General features: G+C 34.5%; 1 long non-coding RNA gene across 1 annotated transcript in view; it reads right to left on the minus strand.

Annotated features, from left to right (window-relative positions):
* The window catches only part of LOC129228166 (uncharacterized), a 32749-nt gene extending 24636 nt beyond the window's left edge, over positions 1-8113 (minus strand). Inside the window, exon 1 of the long non-coding RNA XR_008580897.1 lies at positions 7850-8113. This is a non-coding gene — a long non-coding RNA (uncharacterized LOC129228166). The remainder of the gene's footprint in view (positions 1-7849) is intronic.
* Between the last annotated feature and the right edge of the window lie 10909 nt (positions 8114-19022).

Raw genomic sequence — 19022 nt, forward strand, 5'->3', positions numbered from 1 at the left:
ATCATACAAAGCTATCTTGCGATCTTTATTATATAGTTGAAAATTGAGATTTAGGAAAATTAACTACCTCACATGTTTATTTGTTATAATATATCTAATTTTTTTTTTATTTATTTATTAAGAATTTCTTTTTTTTTCTTCAAACCTCTGTCTCAGTTTATCACTATTTCATAAAAGAGTAAAAACGCTCTTCAACTCATCAACAATGAAACTCGCTCCACGGCCATGATAACATATTTTTTAAGTAATGTTTAAAAATGCAGGGAAAAGCTTTATCGTAACAAGGATTAAACTGGATTCGGAATTCCCGTTCATTCTTGCTGTATAGTTATATTGCTGGAGGGTCAAAATTTATATAAAGGAATTTACCCAAATGAACTGCTGCTTAAAAAAAGAATAAAAATAAATAAATATGTGAGGTAGTTAATTTTCCTAGATTCCATATTGGACCGCTGTCCTATAAATAGGACAGTTGAAATAAACAAGTATAAATCACAAGTAAATAGACCGATTTATATAAACTTTGTCACAAACTTTTTCTGACGTAGATATGTATAATATACAAGCAAATGTTTGACAAATAAATTTAATTTAAATTGGGAAATAACCATAAAACTTAATTAACATACAGTGGCTCCCAAAAGTCTTCGTACACCTACGACTTTCAAAGAAATAGTCCCCAATCAATTGGTTAGCATTAATATTTCGGAATAGGTATTTAATTATAAGATCTATGATTTATTTTTAACAAAATTACATGAAAAGTTTTTAAAAAATATTAAAACTTAATTTTTTAAAAATCAAAAACCAAAAAGTGCCGGAAATTTTATCTCACAAAAGTCTTCGTACACTTTATAAAATGTCTATATATTATTGAATAATCTAACTTTTGATTAAGTTATTAATTAGTAGAATATCATACAGTATTCATGACACCTTTTAAACGTCTGGGAATAGATTTCATTTTTTTTTTCTTTCCTTTTTTTTGCGTAATTTCTGAGTAAGTGTTCTACCACACTTCGAGTCTTACTGTTTCTAGCTCTATTTTCATTTTAAAGCCCTATTTTCGTAATCTAGCCTCCAGATATCTCTAAATACGTTACATTAAGTTAAAATCTGGAGATTTAGGGGGTATTTTTTTAAACTTTAGGACAATTTTCGTGGCACTAGACGCAAATGTTGAAAACCGTGTGCTTCTTATCGTTATCTTGATAAAAAAACAAAGTTGTTTCAATAATCAAAATTTTTGGCTAAGAGTTCAAAATTGGTTTTTAAAATATTTAAAGGAACAGCATGATTCATTATTTCATCAAAAAATTACAAACTACCAAGTCCCTGATGCTGATATGCACCCTCACACTAGAAAACCTCCACCGTCCTGATTAATTGATCCAAAAAAGTTCTTAAGATTAAGTGCCTATTTTTTTTCTTCTACTTACAGTTATACAACAATTTAACCAAAAATGTTGAATTAATTTGTATCTGTAAGTAAGACGTGATTCTAAAACGTTTTTAGCTTATTTATAATTGATTTTGCGACGAAAAGCGTAAGCTTTCTGTTTTTCGCACGACCAAGAAAATTTCTGCGGGAAGAAGTCCCATTTAATCCAGCTAATCAGAGAACTTGGCGAACAACTTTAGGTGACAATTAAATGTATTTTTTTTCATTTAACTCTGTAGAAACGTTTACAGCACGCAAATGTGTATTTTTCATAAATTCTTTAACTTTAAATCTTCGATCACGTTTCGTCAACTTTGCCGGTTGACCTTTTCTTACCTTGTTTTCGGTCCGATTCCTTTCTTTAAAGCATTTTATCAAGCACTTTACTATACAAACAAATAAATTAACTAATTTAGAGACATTTCAAACCAATTTACCACTACTATGGGGAAAAAATTCAAATTTTGAATGGTGTTTGCGGTTTTTTTTACGAATACCAGCCATTTTACACTAATAAGCACAATATTAAGGAATAAATAAACAAAAAAATAAAGCCAAATGACTTAAAGGGGTCAACACAATGCAAAAATATTAATAAAACTGCATATGACAATTTTAATCATGAATTTATTCGAAAATATTTGAGTGTACGATGACTTTTGTGGCGTGTTATTTCTCTGTATCTTCGTTTTCTGACCCATTTCAAAAAGAAGATCCGTCAATATTTTGAAAAAACCAATAGGTTGTAGAATCATTTTAAATCGTTGAAAATTATACAACAATTATATTAAAACTAGAAAGTCACCAGTGACGGGTGCTTGTAATATTTGAACTAAATCATTGCCTGATATTTTGATAAAAACTCTCTCCCCCCCCCCTCCCCCCTTAAATTCCAGTAGATAGCGTTACATGTTCTTCATTCTCTTGAAATGATACTACCCGTAAAACAGTTTTTAATTTACCGGATCCAGTTTAGCCTTTTCCTTGCATGTGTTAAACATTACCAAAAAACAAAAACACATTATCATGTCAGTTTCATTGTTGAAACACACGCGGGTTACTCGATCATTAGCTATTATTTATATAAGGCTCTCTGAATAGGGTTCAAACTGTTTTTTTTATATATAATTCTCATTTTCAAATAAAAATATTCTCATGTAAATCATTACCATAGTGCAGCATAGAAACCCCCCCCCCCAAGGTTCCGACCAAATCTTAAGACACAATAATTCAAATTCTATTAAAATCAGTTCATGACATTTTTATTATAGTTCACCTGACTTATTTTTTGTGAAAAATTAGGAACTAATTCAGTTATCAAACACCATGCAATGGTATTTTTGTTCGGCTATTATTTTGAGTGACTGTAACTACTCTCGTAACAGAAGCTAAAGACATAACTGCTTACCTCCTTTACAAAGAAATGCCACAAAATTGTTTGCCTTCAATATCCTTTGATGTTACTACACGAACGTTAAAGGTCTCATCGCAACTCACTTTATCATCAGCGAGCAATACTACTACCAAATTGAGAGGGAAGAAACTTCTGGGGGCTTTAGAAACAGATTGTAATTTCCAAACTGAGAGACAAAAAGGTGTAAATATTTAGCATTGTATTGTTGTATTGCTCATTGCTCTCATCAAGAGTTGTTCCATCGTTGAATCACTACAGGTTCTAGACCACCTGAATTTGTCGCTGCGTTAAATCGTTGAATAGCTGATGTTTTAGCTGATGTTTAATGTGATCAAATTTTTTTTATCGCATAATGTACTCAAAAGTTTCAGATAGTGTTGCAAGTATATGTCTGCATCTTTAGCATAATTCACATAACCAGCTGCGGAAAAGAGAGGTAGCTTGGTGTTTGCAAATGAGAATCTAAACCGACTTAGAGGGTGCAGAATTGCAGCATTGCCCGTCTCACTATTGGCAATTTCCGTTTGTCCCCCCTTACGGTGATGGCAAAAGATTGTAGAAAAGTTGAAGTAAGTTAATCAAGAAGAAGCAGGGAAACTTTGGTCAATTTGGACTTTTTTTATGCTGCACAGGATTTTGGTTTTCCAGCGCTCTAAACAGTTTAATAACTCCAGTCACAAATAATTTGGTTACTGAGCTCGCTTAGATCTTTTAGAATTATCATTCTGATATTACCATATCATTGTGTGACATTTTGTACTTCGGAAAAATTTAAGTCAGGGAAATTTTTTCGTGAACTTCACTGTAATAGTTGATTTTAGAATGTAAATTCAGGTTCCCCCCCCCCCCAAAAAAAAGCGATGGCGCACCCCTTAAGTGTGACGGAGTACCTATCCAGAATAAAAGCCCTCAAAAAGGAAAGAAATAATCCTTGAAAAAACTGCCTTAAAAATTCCAATGACTCAAAGCTGCTCCGTGAACCTGTCCACCCCTGTTAATTAGAATTTTTTTTCTGTCAGAGTTTATTATTTTACTATTTATAGAGTGGTTTCTGCGAGGTTTGAGAATTTTTTTTACGTAACAGAAATTATTTTTATTTAAATAGAGGATTATTTCGTCCCCCCCCCTTCCCCCAAAACCCGACGCGCAAAGTGCTGGGACTTTTTACCTCTTCTTGCTGGAAGGGTAAGAAGTAATTTGCAACAGGTTTCGCCTTTTTTTTTTTGGATGTTTGGGTTTGGCCATTTTTTGACCTAATTTTACTGTACTACAACTCTTTGTGCTAAAACTTGACTGTTTAAGAAGTAAACCAATGCTTTTATGCGGTAAACAAACAATAAATCTTTTCGCTTTCAATTTTTTTCTTCTTATTATTTTGAAACAAATAAGCTTCTCCCTTTCAATTCCCTCTCTTTCTCTCCTATTTTGTTACAATTTAGTTACTAAATGATTGAATGAGGCTAGCATTAATCACAAACATAATTAGCAACAATTAATACATGTGTAAATCTTCTTTATCTTTATCTTTACTAACTAGTGGCACCCACACGGCTTCGCCCGTAATAGAAAAATTAAAGGTCTTTTGGTTCGCCTGTATATTTACAAATAATGTATGGTGAATTTTCTCGTCAATTGGCTTGTAAAGACGTTATAGTTCCACGTTATGATAATTTCGTATCTCGCCAATTGGCTTGTGCCCATGTTACGGTTCCACTTTCGTAATTTATAATAGTTTTTTTCTTAAAATTGGAATAAAAAAAGAACCACATCGAATTTTCGAAAAATCGCTTCGAGGTGCACACCCCCATGCTACATACTAACTTTGTGCCAAATTTCATGAAAATCGGCCGAACGGTTTAGGCGTTATGCGCGTCACAGACATCCTACAGATATCCAGACATCCAGACATCCTCCGGACAGAGAGACTTTCAGCTTTATTATTAGTAACTAGTGGTACCCGCACGGCTTCGCCCGCAATAGAAAAATCAAAAGGTCTTTTGGTTCGCCTGTATATTTAGAAATAATGTATAGTGAATTTTCTCGCCAGTTGGCTTGTACCGACATTACGGTTCCACGTTATGATAATTTCGTATCTCGCCAATTAGCTTGTGCCCATGCTACGGTTCCACGTTACGATAATTTCGTAATTTATGATACTTTTTTTCTTAAAATTGGAATAAAAAAAGAACCACATCGAATTTTTGAAAAATCGCTTCGAGGTGCACACCCCCATGCTACATACTAACTTTGTGCCAAATTTCATGAAAATCGGCCGAACGGTTTAGGCGTTATGCGCGTCACAGACATCCCACAGACATCCTACAGATATCCAGACATCCAGACATCCTCCGGACAGAGAGACTTTCAGCTTTATTATTAGTAACTAGTGGTACCCGCACGGCTTCGCCCGCAATAGAAAAATCAAAAGGTCTTTTGGTTCGCCTGTATATTTAGAAATAATGTATAGTGAATTTTCTCGCCAGTTGGCTTGTACCGACATTACGGTTCCACGTTATGATAATTTCGTATCTCGCCAATTAGCTTGTGCCCATGTTACGGTTCCACGTTACGATAATTTCGTAATTTATGATACTTTTTTTCTTAAAATTGGAATAAAAAAAGAACCACATCGAATTTTCGAAAAATCGCTTCGAGGTGCACACCCCAATGCTACATACTAACTTTGTGCCAAATTTCATGAAAATCGGCCGAACGGTTTAAGCGCTATGCGCGTCACAGACATCCTACAGACATCCTACAGACATCCAGACATCCAGACATCCTCCGGACAGAGAGACTTTCTGCTTTATTATTAGTAAAGAAGAAGATAATAAAGCTGAAAGTCCCTCTGTCTGTCCGGATCTCTGTGACGCGCCTATCGCCTAGACCGTTCGACCGATTTTCATGAAATTTGGAACAAAGTTAGTTTGTAGCATGGGGGTGTGCCCCTCGAAGCGATTTTTCGAAAATTCGATGTGGTTCTTTTTCTATTCCAATTTTAAGAACAAAATTTTCATAAAATGGACGAGTAAATTACGAAATAATCATAACATGGAACCGTAGCATGGGTACAAGCCAATTGGCGAGATACAAAATTATCATAACGTGCAACCGTAACATGGGTACAAGCCAATTGGCGAGAAAATTCACCATACATTATTTGTAAATATACAGGCGAACCAAAAGATCTTTTAATTTTTCTATTACGGGCAAAGCCGTGCGGGTACCACTAGTGTTGAATAAAAGACTGAAAAAAAAATGTATAATTTTATTTAGCAATGCTCGACATCCAATCAAATTCATGTGAAATTAAGAATACGTGTTGCAAATTTGAAACCCTGTAGTCAGACATCAAAGCCAATTTTTCCACTTTTAAAGACATGTCTAGAGTTTTTAATCAGAAAGTGAAGGAAATCTAGAAGATAGCTTCGCTTCCAACATTTTCACATCTAAGTTTTGCGTTACAGTGGAAGCATTTCAAAACATTTACGGTTATTAAGAAACTAGAAAATCGCCCGCCAAAATATAACGGGTGACAATTGCTTCTACATTTGAGCGAAGCCATTTTCTGTTTGGTGATATTTTGATCGCTGAAATAGTAACCCTAACTCCAGTGGATTAACCCTAAATTCCAGTAGTCAGCGTTCATTGTGGACCGATTTTTCGTTTTTCAATTCTCCTAAAATTACAATCTTACCTGTTAAACAGTTAAGTGACCGGATCCAGTTTAGCCTTGTTCAAATAAAGCATTTCCCTGCATGTCCAGCATTGCCAGAAAATATTAGCAAATTATCATGCTATGGCGCGAGTTTTATTATTGGTGACGTCAGCGTACTCGATCAGTGAATAAGTGACAACAGCTTAAATTCCAGAAGATAGCGTTTATTATTGATTACTTTTTCGTTTCTTCATCCCCCTGAAAGGACAGTCTTACCAGTAAAACAGTTAAGTGACCGGATCGAGTTCAGCCTTGTCACAATAAAGCCTTTCACTGCATGTCAAGCATTACCAAAACATATTATAAAAATGATCATGCAGTGGCGCGAGTTTCATTGTTAATGACGTCAGGAGCGTTACTCGATCATTGGCTTTGGAAAAAGTAGTGAAGCTGTGAAAGTGGAATAAAAGTTTCAAGGTGATTGAAATGTACACTCTTACATAGATATCTCAACATTTTAGTAGCCGGAAATAAAAATATGCATATGTGAGAAGACAAACAAGATATTGGTTTGCAAATCAGAGTTTTTGAAGACCTGAGATCTATAAAAAAAAATAAAAAAAATGAATATGGTGAATTAGAACGCGGGAACATATGAGGCAGTGAGAAGCAAACTGCGATGTATAAGGGCGTGTAAGTGGCTAAATAAAAAAAAAGGGAGATAACCAGTACAAATGGTAAAAAAAAAAAACCTTCCTTTGTTTTGGGGCAAGAAAAATGTTTTGCATAGTTCTGTGATAGACAAAGGGGCCCCCAAAAAGGCATTGCAATGGACTGCCAAACCTGTAAATCCGTCTCTCTCTCTCTCTCTCTCTTTGGGTAGAAACCATATTCAAAAATACACACAGTAAGATCAGTAAGATTATCTTTACAAATAATAAAGCTGAAAGTCTCTCTGTGCGCGTCTGGATCATTGTGACGCGCATAACGCCTAGACTATTCGGGCGATTTTCAAGAGATTTGGCACAAAATTAGTTTGCAGCTTGGGAGAGTGCATCTCGAAGCGATTTTTTGAAAATTAAATTTTGTTCTTTTCTATTCCAGTTTTAAGAACATTTTACATAACATGGACGAGTGAATTACCATAACATGGTCGAGTTAATTACCAAATTATCATAACGTGGAACCATAACATGGGTGTGCAAATGAACATAGCAAATTGGCGAGAAATTCATCATCCACTATTTGTAAATATACAGGCGAACCAAATGACCTTTTCTACTACTGTCAAAACCGTGCGGGTATCCCTAGTAGTAAAAAAATACATAATGCTTACCGATATGCTGCTTCAAAGAGCTTCAAGGGATGAAAATCAGAGTGCTGAACTGCCGTTAAGTCTGTTCTTTTATATTGGACGAGAATAACTGATTAAAGAAGCGATAAATACTGTTGCCATTGAACTTCCTGGGCATTTTTCTTACCAACCCAAACATCACGACGCTGAAAATCAAAAAGAAATCCCGGCGACAAAAATCACACTCCCACTCGATTTCAACTGTCGGCGACTTTTAAACTAAGCCTTTGTGTAAAAAGCGATTTACAACGGACGTGTCAAAATCTGTTTACTGCAATGTCGGCTCGTGTGTTAAGACCTCTCAACCAGGTGTCGCTTCGGCATGTCCGAAACCGTTTAACTCATGTTTTATTGTCGCGTGTGTCTTTTTATGACAAACAGATAGCCATTTTCGACTCAATGGCGAAGAGGATGTGAATTTATGAACTTGTTTGTTCGCAATTGTTTGAAAGTAATTGACACTGAATTTGACAACTCTGTTGCAAAGTAGAAATAAATTAAAGGATTGCAGCAAAGTTAAAAAGTCAAATTTCGCAACTTGTTACAATATAATAGAGACTTTTGATTTATCATGTTTTGAGATTTATAGTCTATCAATGTGTTACGGAGTCAAAATTCTGCCATTTTTTAAATTTTATATTTGGTTATACATTTTGCTAACTTTTTTCCCTGTTTATATATCTGTTTAACATTTGTATTATATTGTTTCAAATATAAAAGGTGTTTGCTTGGTTCGCTGCATCATTTTCATGCGTTTACTATGAGTTAGATTTTGGGGACAGCAATTTAATTTTTCGTTAGGATTGCATGAAATTTTTGTTTGGTTTAAATCGAGTTTCCTTCAGGTATTTGTATAAAAAAAGAATATTATAATACTTCAGTCAGGGGTGTTCCCCTAGGGGGGGGGGGGGGGTAGGTCATTGCGCAGACGGTGCCATTGAAGTTTTTAGGGGGAGGGTTGTTTTGCGGGGTATTTATTTCCTTTGGAGGGAGTGGCCCTTGTTTTGGGAGTCTTTACGCTATTTAGGGGGGTTGGGGTGCGTCCTTGCTCTTAGGGGGGCACCCCTGTTTCAGCGGTGTTCGTCTCCCTTACAACAATGTCGAGAATAGTTTCTTTTTATCCCCTGTTTCTCTTTTAGCAGAAAAAAAAAGAATACTCTGCTATGGTTATTTTTTCACCGAATGATTTTGGAATGCATTGAGATATACTTCTCATATAATTCACTCTGCTCTGAAACGTTCGAATATAAATATTGCAATGTCTAATTAATTTTGGCAGGGGGTCCACGAAAAATATAAATCATTGGCAAAAGGTCCATTTAACAAAAAAGGTTTGGAAACCTATACTGTTACTGAAAATTAGGAAAGTTATAATATTCAAACTGCCGTGGGCACGTAAATGGCAGTATCTGTAGAAGTAAGTTTTTGAGATATTTGAAGAAACGTGGTTTGTATTACATACTAACATTAGATAAACGTTTAAATAAGATGGTCTTTTTTTCAGCGGAAATCAAACGAGCGAAGCTGTGTAATAAAACTGACGTACAATAGAAGACAAATTTGCAAAAAAAAAATAAATAAATAAATTTAAAAAAATAAAAGAAAAAAAAAAGAAGAAGAAAGAAAAATTTGCAGTAACTGCCCTTCACCTACCCATGGCGGCCCAGTTAACAAAACTAGAAATAGTGACAAAAACTGTTGCACAAAAATGCCCTAACTAACCCCTTTAACAAGATAGAAATTATTAGGTATCGGTAAATTTTTTGAATAAAATTAAAACACAATAGAAGATGAAACATTGAAGCAAGTTTGTCGAGTAACTAACACCCTGCTTTTACCTGCAAAAAACATTGCAGAAGCATACATATGCGTGTTTGTAGTGAAAGAACAATTTTAACAAACCGCTAGCGTAAATATATTGGGTAACATAATCATGGTATCATCAAAATTAAACACACATATATTAACAAAAAATAATTTAGACGAGACTTAAAAGATAGTAATATTGTAAGAACAGTGCTTTGTTTGAGAATATAATATTCTTCTACATAAAATTAATAAGGGCTTGGGCTACTCGCGCATCTATAAGATGCTTAACGGTTGTCAAATAAAACATAAAACATGAGAAGGAAGAAAGAACCATTATTAGCCGTTGATATTTAATAAACTTTAAAAGAAACAATTTTGCCGAAGCGATCCATCATGACTACAATCGAAACTACAAGCCGGTACACAGAGTTCCTCAGTTCACTTCAGTTCTTTTTTGTTCCGAGTTGAGAAGTCGGCATTCTGTTTCTCAACAAATATTTTAATAGGGTCGATTACTCGCTTTTGCTCTGCATTATATAACACCTCAAAATTGCAGCAATGTGCTCAGTTTCGCTGGGTTTCGAAACCAAGTTTCGCAATTTCGCCGCTAGGAGAATTACGGATGCATTTAGCTCCTGATTGGTTCTTAGATCGATGGTGCTATCTGAGTTCAAGTTCCCCAGGGATAATTTTCTATATTTCCAAGGACTCATATTGTTATTTTGTGCTTCGCAGTATTTATGTAATACATTTCGCTCACCGCGTAAGCGGTATCTCAAATATTAGAAAAAAAGTAAACATTATTTATTTGAAATATAAATTAGTGCAATTCCTCGGCTGCGACACCTTTTTTTCTGCGCCCTCGGAGCCTCTGCGCTCTTGGTATGCGCCGTTTGTGAATTAAGGCTGGGGCCTTCTTGGGGAACCTAGAACCCCTTTAGAGGACCTACCGACTTATACAACATTTTATTTCCAAGACAGCTTTGGATCCAGCATCCAGCCCTGTTTCTAGTATTTATAAATACGTTATAATATTTGTTGGTGGCTATGCCGTAAAAGAATTGATGTTGAGTAAAATGTCACTTTAAGGTAAATCTATAAAATTAACTTTTTTCGCAAATTCAACAAAAATGTTTCTTAAAATGTTTACTGTAATGAAAGTCATTTCCGGACCTAATTTGTTTTTAACTTGTATTAATTAAATCTTTTTCATTTACAGAATAAAATAATCAAACATCAATCAGGCAATTCAGCTGAAGCTTGGACACCAGTTTTCTGCAAGGAGGCTTTTTTACAAAAACTAATTTTGTGCCCTTGCAATTCAGGAACCGAAATGTCGGATGAGTCAGTTCCCCTTACATAGTGGCCTTAGGGGGACCCAGTCCTCCCCTGGGCTCTTCATTTAAATTTCGTGACTTAGTTTAAAAACTTTAACTGTTCACCATTTAGACGTGAGAACTTGCACAGAGTTAGCATACTGGTGTGAAATTGTGTATGAACGAAATAACTGAATTCTTCAAATTTGGTAACTTAGATGAAAATATTTAACTTTTATTTTTTGACTAGAAAAACTAAACATAGTTTGGGCATACCAAAACTGGAAAAAGTGTCGAAGTTACGCAGATCCGAATCACAGCATTACGACGCTGCAGTTAGATTTTCCGTAACTACATTAAACATTGTCCAAGATGTTTTGTGCTAAATGACTGTTGTGCTTATCAATATTATAAATGCGAAAGTGAATTGTTTGTTTGTAATGTTTTCATACCTTAACTACTCAACCGATCGTTGTGAAATTTTGCATAGGCATTGTCAAGGTGCCGAATAGAATACAGTCTTAACATCAAGTAGATGGAAAGTCTAAGGTCCGGATAACAAGCGGAAAGAGACGGATCTATTAGTGTTTAGGAGTGCTAGGTTTTGCAAATGCCTGTAAGCTTATAAGAATCTATTAGTGTTTAGGGGTGGTAGCTTTTGCAAATGCATATAAGCCTATAAGAATCTATTAGTGTTTAGGGATGTTAGCTTTTGCAAATGCCTGTAATCTTATATGAATCTATTTGTGTTTAGGGGTGCTAGCTTTCACAAATGCCTGTAAGCTTATATGAATCTATTAGTGTTTTTGGGTGCTAGCTTTTTCAAATGCCTGTAAGCTTATAAGAATCCATGAGTGTTTAGGTATGCTAGCTTTTGCAAATGCCTGTAAGCTTATATGAATCTATTAGTGTTTATGGACGCTACCTTTTGCAAATGCCTGTAAGCTTAAAAGAATCTATTAGTGTTTAGGATGCTAGCTTTTGCAAATGCATGTAACGACATTATAAAAATCTATTAGTGTTTAGGGGTGCTAGCTTTTGCAAATGCCTGTAAGCTTATATGAATCTATTAGTGTTTAGGGACGCTACCTCTTGCAAATACCTGTAAGCTTATAAGAATCTATTAGTGTTTACGGGTGCTAGCTTTTTCAAATGCCTGTAAGCTTATAAGAATCTATGAGTGTTTAGGTATGCTAGCTTTTGCAAATGCCTGTAAGCTTATATGAATCTATTAGTGTTTAGGGGTGCTAGCTTTTTCAAATGCCTGTAAGCCTATAAAAATCTATTAGTGTTTAGGGATGCTAACTTTTGCAAATGTCTGTAAGCTTATAAGAATATATTAGTATTTAGGGGTGTTAGCTTTTGCAAATATGTATGTAAGCTTAAAAAAATCTATTAGTGTTTAGGGATGTTAGCTTTCGCAAATGCCTGTAAGCTTATATGAATCTATTAGTGTTTAGGGGTGCTAGCTTTTTCAAATGCCTGTAAGCTTATAAGAATCTATGAGTGTTTAGGTATGCTAGCTTTTGCAAATGCCTGTAAGCTTATATGAATCTATTAGTGTTTATGGACGCTACCTTTTGCAAATGCCTGAAAGCTTATAAGAATCCATTAGTGTTTCGGATGCTAGCTTTTGCAAATGCATGTAACATTATAAAAATCTATTAGTGTTTAGGGGTGCTAGCTTTTGCAAATGCCTGTAAGCTTATAAGAATCTATGAGTGTTTAGGTATGCTAGCTTTTGCAAATGCCTGTAAGCTTATATGAATCTATTAGTGTTTAGGATGCTAGCTTTTTCAAATGCATGTAACATTATAAAAATCTATTAGTGTTTAGGGATGTTAGCTTTCGCAAATACCTGTAAGCTTATATGAATCTATTAGTGTTTAGGGGTGCTAGCTTTTTCAAATGCCTGTAAGCTTATAAGAATCTATGAGTGTTTAGGTATGATATCTTTTGCAAATGTCTGTAAGCTTATATGAATCTGTTAGTGTTTAGGGACGCTACCTTTTGCAAATGCCTGTAAGCTTATAAGAATTTATGAGTGTTCAGGATGCTAGCATTTGCAAATGCATGTAACATTATAAAAATCTATTAGTGTTTAGGGATGTTAGCTTTCGCTAATACCTGTAAGCTTATAAGAATCTATCAGTGTTTAGGGGTGCTAGCTTTTTCAAATGCCTGCAAGCTTATAAGAATCTATTAGTGTTTAGGATGTTAGCTTTTGCAATATGCATGTAACATTATAAGAATCTATTAGTGTTTAGGGGTGCTAGCTTTTTCAAATGCCTGTAAGCTTATATGAATCTATTAGTGTTTATGGACGCTACCTTTTGCAAATGCCTGTAAGCTTATAAGAATCCATTAGTGTTTAGGATGCTAGCTTTTGAAAATGCATGTAACATTATAAAAATCTATTACTGTTTAGGGGTGCTAGCTTTTGCAAATGCCTGTAAGCTTATAAGAATCTATGAGTGTTCAGGTATGCTAGCTTTTGCAAATGCCTGTAAGCTTATATGAATTTATTAGTGTTTAGGATGCTAGCATTTGCAAATGCATGTAACATTATAAAAATCTATTAGTGTTTAGGGATGTTAGCTTTCGCTAATACCTGTAAGCTTTTAAGAATCTATCAGTGTTTAGGGGTGCTAGCTTTTTCAAATGCCTGCAAGCTTATAAGAATCTATTAGTGTTTAGGATGTTAGCTTTTGCAAATATGCATGTAACATTATAAGAATCTATTAGTGTTTAGGGGTGCTAGCTTTTTCAAATGCCTGTAAGCTTATAAGAATCTATGAGTGTTTAGGTATGCTAGCTTTTGCAAATGCCTGTAAGCTTATATGAATCTATTAGTGTTTATGGACGCTACCTTTTGCAAATGCCTGTAAGCTTATAAGAATCCATTAGTGTTTAGGATGCTAGCTTTTGAAAATGCATGTAAGCTTATATGAATCTATTAGTGTTTAGGGGTGCTAGCTTTTTCAAATGCCTGTAAGCTTATAAGAATCTATGAGTGTTTAGGTATGATATCTTTAGCAAATGTCTGTAAGCTTATATGAATCTGTTAGTGTTTAGGGACGCTACCTTTTGCAAATGCCTGTAAGCTTATAAGAATTTATGAGTGTTTAGGATGCTAGCATTTGCAAATGCATGTAACATTATAAAAATCTATTAGTGTTTAGGGATGTTAGCTTTCGCTAATACCTGTAAGCCTTTAAGAATCTATCAGTGTTTAGGGGTGCTAGCTTTTTCAAATGCCTGCAAGCTTATAAGAATCTATTAGTGTTTAGGATGTTAGCTTTTGCAAATATGCATGTAACATTATAAGAATCTATTAGTGTTTAGGGGTGCTAGCTTTTTCAAATGCCTGTAAGCTTATAAGAATCTATGAGTGTTTAGGTATGCTAGCTTTTGCAAATGCCTGTAAGCTTATATGAATCTATTAGTGTTTAGGATGCTAGCTTTTTCAAATGCATGTAACATTATAAAAATCTATTAGTGTTTAGGGATCTTAGCTTTCGCAAATACCTGTAAGCTTATATGAATCTATTAGTGTTTAGGGGTGCTAGCTTTTTCAAATGCCTGTAAGCTTATAAGAATCTATGATTGTTTAGGTATGATATCTTTTGCAAATGTCTGTAAGCTTATATGAATCTATTAGTGTTTATGGACGCAACCTTTTGCAAATGCCTGTAAGCTTATAATAATCCATTAGAGTTTAGGATGCTAGCTTTTGCAAATGCATGTAACATTATAAAAATCTATTAGTGTTTAGGGGTGCTAGCTTTTGCAAATGCCTGTAAGCTTATAAGAATCTATGAGTGTTTAGGTATGCTAGCTTTTGCAAATGCCTGTAAGCTTATAAGAATCTATTAGTGTTTAGGTATGCTAGCTTTTGCAAATGCCTGTAAGCTTATATGAATCTATTAGTGTTTAGGGACGCTACCTTTTGCAAATGCCTGTAAGCTTATATGAATCTATTAGTGTTTAGGGACGCTACCTCTTGCAAATACCTGTAAGCTTATAAGAATCTATTAGTGTTTAGGGGTGCTAGTTTTTTCAAATGCCTGTAAGCTTATAAGAATCTATTAGTGTTTAGGGACGCTACCTTTTGCAATTACGTGTAAGCTTATAAGAATCTATTGGTGTTCAGGATGTTAGCTTTTGCAAATATGCATGTAACATTATAAAAATCGATTAGTGTTTAGGGGTGCTAGCTTTTGCAAATATGCATGTAACATTATAAAAATCGATTAGTGTTTAGGGGTGCTAGCTTTTTCAAATGCCTGTAAGCTTATATGAATCTATTAGTGTTTAGGGGTGCTAGCTTTTGCAAATGTCTGTAAGCTTATAAGAATCTATTAATATTTAGGGGTGTTAGCTTTTGCAAATATGTATCTAAACTTATAAAAATCTATTAGTGTTTAGGGATTTTAGCTTTTGCCAATGCATGTAACATTATAAAAATCTATTAGTGTTTAGGGGTGCTAGCTTTTGCAAATGCCTGTAAGCTTATATGAATCTATTAGTGTTTAGGGACGCTACCTCTTGCAAATACCTGTAAGCTTATAAGAATCTATTAGTGATTAGGGACGCTACCTTTTGCAAATGCCTGAAAGCTTATAAGAATCTATTAGTGTTTAGGATGTTAGCTTTTGCAAATATGCATGTAACATTATAAAATCTATTAGTTTTTAGGGGTGCTAGCTTTTGCAAATGCCTGTAAGCTTATTAGAATCTATTAGTGTTTAGGATGCTCGCTTTTGCAAATGCATGTAACATTACAAAAACCTATTAGTGTTTAGGGATGTTAGCTTTCGCAAATACCTGTAAGCTTTTATGAATCTATTAGTGTTTAGGGGTTCTAGCTTTTTCAAATGCCTGTAAGCTTATAAGAATCTATGAGTGTTTAGGTATGCTAGCTTTTGCAAATGTCTGTAAGCTTATATGAATCTATTAGTGTTTAGGATGCTAGCTTTTGCAAATGCATGTAACATTCTAAAAATCTATTAGTGTTTAGGGATGTTAGCTTTCGCAAATACCTGTAAGCTTATAAGAATCTATTAGTGTTTAGGGGTGCTAGCTTTTTCAAATGCCTGTAAGCTTATAAGAATCTATGAGTGTTTAGGTATGCTAGCTTTTGCAAATGCCTGTAAGCTTATATGAATCTATTAGTGTTTAGGGACGCTACCTCTTGCAAATGCCTGTAAGCTTATAAGAATCTATTAGTGTTCAGGATGTTAGCTTTTGCAAATATGCATGTAACATTATAAAAATCTTTTAGTGTTTAGGGGTGCTAGCTTTTGCAAATGCCTGTAAGCTTATATGAATCTATTAGTGTTTAGGGACGCTACCTCTTGCAAATACCTGTAAGCTTATAAGAATCTATTAGTGTTTAGGGGTGCTAGCTTTTTCAAATGCCTGTAAGCTTATAAGAATCTATGAGTGTTTAGGTATGCTAGCTTTTGCAAATGCCTGTAAGCTTATATGAATCTATTAGTGTTTAGGGACGCTACCTTTTGCAAATGCCTGTAATCTTATAGGAATCTATTAGTGTTTATGGACGCTACCTTTTGCAAATGCCTGTAAGCTTATAAGAATCCATTAGTGTTTAGGCTGCTAGCTTTTGCAAATGCATGTAACATTATAAAAATCTATTAGTGTTTAGGGGTGCTAGCTTTTGCAAATGTCTGTAAGCTTATATGAATCTATTAGTGTTTAGGGACGCTACCTCTTGCAAATACCTGTAAGCTTATAAGAATCTATTAGTGTTTAGGGACGCTACCTTTTGCAAATGCCTGAAAGCTTATAAGTATCTATTAGTGTTTAGGATGTTAGCTTTTGCAAATATGCATGTAACATTATAAAATCTATTAGTTTTTAGGGGTGCTAGCTTTTGCAAATGCCTGTAAGCTTATATGAATCTATTAGTGTTTAGGGACGCTACCTCTTGCAAATACCTGTAAGCTTATTAGAATCTATTAGTGTTTAGGGGTGCTAGCTTTTTCAAATGCCTGTAAGCTTATAAGAATCTATGAGTGTTTAGGTATGCTAGCTTTTGCAAATGTCTGTAAGCTTATATGAATCTATTAGTGTTTAGGGACGCTACCTTTTGCAAATGCCTGTAAGCTTATAAGAATCTATTAGTGTTTAGGATGCTAGCTTTTGCAAATGCATGTAACATTATAAAAATCTATTAGTGTTTAGGGATGTTAGTTTTCGCAAATACCTGTAAGCTTATATGAATCTATTAGTGTTTAGGGGTTCTAGCTTTTTCAAATGCCTGTAAGCTTATAAGAATCTATGAGTGTTTAGGTATGCTAGCTTTTGCAAATGTCTGTAAGCTTATATGAATCTATTAGTGTTTAGGGACGCTACCTTTTGCAAATGCCTGTAAGCTTATAAGAATCTATTAGTGTTTAGGATGCTAGCTTTTGCAAATGCATGAAACATTCTAAAAATCTATTAGTGTTTAGGGATGTTAGCTTTCGCAAATACCTGTAAGCTTAGAAGAATCTATTAGTGTTTAGGGGTGCTAGCTTTTTCAAATGCCTGTAAGCTTATAAGAATCTATTAGTGTTTAGGGATGCTACCTTTTGCAAATGCCTGTAAGCTTATAAGAATCTATTAGTGTTCAGGATGTTAGCTTTTGCAAATATGCATGTAACATTATAAAAATCTTTTAGTGTTTAGGGGTGCTAGCTTTTGCAAATGCCTGTAAGCTTATATGAATCTATTAGTGTTTAGGGACGCTACCTCTTGCAAATACCTGTAAGCTTATAAGAATCTATTAGTGTTTAGGGGTGCTAGCTTTTTCAAATGCCTGCAAGCTTATAAGAATCTATGAGTGTTTAGGTATGCTAGCTTTTGCAAATGCCTGTAAGCTTATATGAATCTATTAGTGTTTAGGGACGCTACCTTTTGCAAATGCCTGTAAGCTTATAGGAATCTATTAGTGTTTATGGACGCTACCTTTTGCAAATGCCTGTAAGCTTATAAGAATCCATTAGTGTTTAGGCTGCTAGCTTTTGCAAATGCATGTAACATTATAAAAATCTATTAGTGTTTAGGGGTGCTAGCTTTTGCAAATGTCTGTAAGCTTATATGAATCTATTAGTGTTTAGGGACGCTACCTTTTGCAAATGCCTGAAAGCTTATAAGTATCTATTAGTGTTTAGGATGTTAGTTTTTGCAAATATGCATGTAACATTATAAAATCTATTAGTTTTTAGGGGTGCTAGCTTTTGCAAATGCCTGTAAGCTTATATGAATCTATTAGTGTTTAGGGACGCTACCTCTTGCAAATACCTGTAAGCTTATTAGAATCTATTAGTGTTTAGGGGTGCTAGCTTTTTCAAATGCCTGTAAGCTTATAAGAATCTATGAGTGTTTAGGTATGCTAGCTTTTGCAAATGTCTGTAAGCTTATATGAATCTATTAGTGTTTAGGGACGCTACCTTTTGCAAATGCCTGTAAGCTTATGAGAATCTATTAGTGTTTAGGATGCTAGCTTTTGCAAATGCATGTAACATTATAAAAATCTATTAGTGTTTAGGGATGTTAGTTTTCGCAAATACCTGTAAGCTTATATGAATCTATTAGTGTTTAGGGGTTCTAGCTTTTTCAAATGCCTGTAAGCTTATAAGAATCTATGAGTGTTTAGGTATGCTAGCTTTTGCAAATGTCTGTAAGCTTATATGAATCTATTAGTGTTTAGGGACGCTACCTTTTGCAAATGCCTGTAAGATTATAAGAATCTATTAGTGTTTAGGATGCTAGCTTTTGCAAATGCATGAAACATTCTAAAAATCTATTAGTGTTTAGGGATGGTAGCTTTCGCAAATACCTGTAAGCTTATAAGAATCTATTAGTGTTTAGGGGTGCTAGCTTTTTCAAATGCCTGTAAGCTTATAAGAATCTATGAGTGTTTAGGTATGCTAGCTTTTGCAAATGCCTGTAAGCTTATATGAATCTATTAGTGTTTAGGGACGCTACCTCTTGCAAATACCTGTAAGCTTATAAGAATCTAT

This window comes from Uloborus diversus, chromosome 8, assembly GCF_026930045.1.
Source record: "Uloborus diversus isolate 005 chromosome 8, Udiv.v.3.1, whole genome shotgun sequence".
In the NCBI taxonomy this organism is placed as follows: domain Eukaryota; kingdom Metazoa; phylum Arthropoda; class Arachnida; order Araneae; family Uloboridae; genus Uloborus; species Uloborus diversus.